Genomic DNA, 2305 nt, shown 5'->3' with positions numbered 1-2305 from the left:
AAAATGGAATTTTAGAACTAGCTGAGGAGTTTTCTACTTGCTCAAATTGCCCCACTTGGAAAACAACAGAAGTCATGGCTGCAGAAAGGATTTGTACATCAATACACACTAAATCATCTTTATTTATACTTTACTGGGAACACAACAGTCAAAGAGGAATATTCTTGTGGGGTTTGTAAGTATTTCTTGGTCATTTTTGTCACAAAGTAAATGCTGTTCAGGAAATATGAAATCATCTCCAATTGTTTTTTTAAAATTTCTACCACAATTGCATCAAAGAACCTTTACCATATAGAATTCATAGTGCATGTAGGACAGATATATTTGTAAAGGAAACAAACAGAGACAGAAGGATGGTGCAGAGGCAAAGTAAAGGCTAAATGACAAAATGGCAGAACGGCTCCTTGTCCAGACTGTCAGCTTTATTTATATCAATAGGTTACATTAGGTCACTGGCTTCAGTAATACATTATTGTTCATTGTGTCATTGGGCAGGTTATAGAGTTAGCAATATTATGCAGCTTATTCCTCAGTAACATACTATAGTTGCAATGTGCAATGTTAGGAGCTTTCTGTAGCTCTCAAGGAAGTCCATTGTTTAAAGTTACTCTTATGTGGACAGGTTCAGATACAGCAGAGCTTGATGAAATATTGTGGCTGTCTAAAAAGACAGCTTTCTTTATTCCTAGGAGCTGTGTTCCTGAGATCAAGGTTGAAGCTGATAAGACTAGCACAGAGCCTCCTCATGCAGGACATTACCACAGCAACTAGGCATCCCATGTCTTTGCACAGAAATTTTCCCAGTGACTAGGCATCTTGTACTTTTGTACAGAAACTTTCCCAGCCACCAAGCATGCCACAGCCATGAAGTCATCAGAGATCCCAATCCCAAGCACAGAACCCTTACAGCAGGACAGATACATTGCTATGTAAATCATCTTCAAACATATTTCTAAAAGTATTATTAGAAAATTATATAATTATTAGTCGCTCACTCTCTCCCATCCCCACCCCCAACCTGTCACTGTGCTGTGCAGCTTCCTTAGAGTTTCCACCTTGGAAGACTATTGGAAAAACTGTTGGGGGGAGCACTACAGAGAACTTCTCCCTCCTTACTACTAAACTCCTCGTGCATAGGAGTCAGCATTACTATCCCCACAGGGTATCTGAAGTAAAAGGGAACTGTACTGAGATGGATTGGATTATGAAACATAATGGTCCAAAAGACATTAGAGATAGAACAGTACCACTTCACAGACTGCCATTTGGTTTCAGCAAAGAGGAAATAGTTCAGTTCTTTCAAGGGTTGGAAATTGTGCCAAATGGTATAACATTGACAAGGGACTATCAGGGGAGAAGCACAGGGGAGGAGACCTTTGTGCAGTTTGCTTTAAAGGAGATAGCAGAAAATGCTCTGGGGGAAACACAAGGAAAGAATAAAGCACAGGAATATTGATATCTTAAAAAATAGCAGAAGTGAAAACAAAGGATACAGCAACCAGAAGCACATGATAAACCAGTAGGAGGAACAAATGGTTATTGTATCTGGGCGTGGAAGTATGTATAACAGAATGTGACGAGGAGGTGTTGGATATGATGGTGGATATGGAGGTTTTGATGACTATGGTGGCTATGATAATTATGACTATAGAAATGATGACAGAATGGGAGATGGAAGAGGTATGGGAGATCATGACTATTGTGGAGCTGGTGATGCAAGTTCAGGTTTTCATGGTAGTCATTTTGTACATATGAGAGGGTTGATTTTATATGCAACTGAAATTCATATTGCTAATTTCTTCTCACCACTGAATCCAATAGGAGTTCATATTGATATTTAACCTGATAGCAGAGCAACAGATGTATAGTTTGTGACACATGAAGATGCACATGTCTAAAGCTGCCACATCTAAATATAATAATAACATGCAACATGGATATATTGAACTCTTCTTGAATTCTTCTGGAGGAGGCTCTGGAATAGGAGGTTCTGGAATGGGAGGCTAAAGCAGAGATGGAATAGATAATTAGGAAGGATATGGATTGGTTGGAAGAATCGGAATGGGAAAAAAATTATAGTGTACTCCTAATGGCCTGGGTGGTTATGATGTCATTTTTTAGGCATAGCTCTGAAATGATGTTCAAATAGGTATCTGGATTTCTGAAACTTTATAATTGTGCTACCTAGGAAAAGGAGTGCTGGAAGTTTGAATTCTAGCCCTAGATTTTATAATACAATTACCTTAGCTCTTGACTAAAGTACCAAAACTGTTCCCAAAAGGTGATAGTAAAAAATTATTTCAAG

At 38.5% G+C, this 2305-nt stretch overlaps 1 pseudogene; it reads left to right on the top strand.

Annotated features, from left to right (window-relative positions):
* The first annotated feature begins 1192 nt into the window (after positions 1-1192).
* On the top strand, positions 1193-2079 carry LOC143407535 (heterogeneous nuclear ribonucleoprotein H3 pseudogene; annotated as a pseudogene).
* The last annotated feature ends 226 nt before the right edge of the window (positions 2080-2305 follow it).

The sequence above is a fragment of the Callospermophilus lateralis genome, chromosome 9 (assembly GCF_048772815.1).
Source record: "Callospermophilus lateralis isolate mCalLat2 chromosome 9, mCalLat2.hap1, whole genome shotgun sequence".
Lineage (NCBI taxonomy): Eukaryota > Metazoa > Chordata > Mammalia > Rodentia > Sciuridae > Callospermophilus > Callospermophilus lateralis.
Note: the sequence above shows the minus strand (reverse complement) of the source record. Positions and strands in the feature narration are given on the sequence as shown.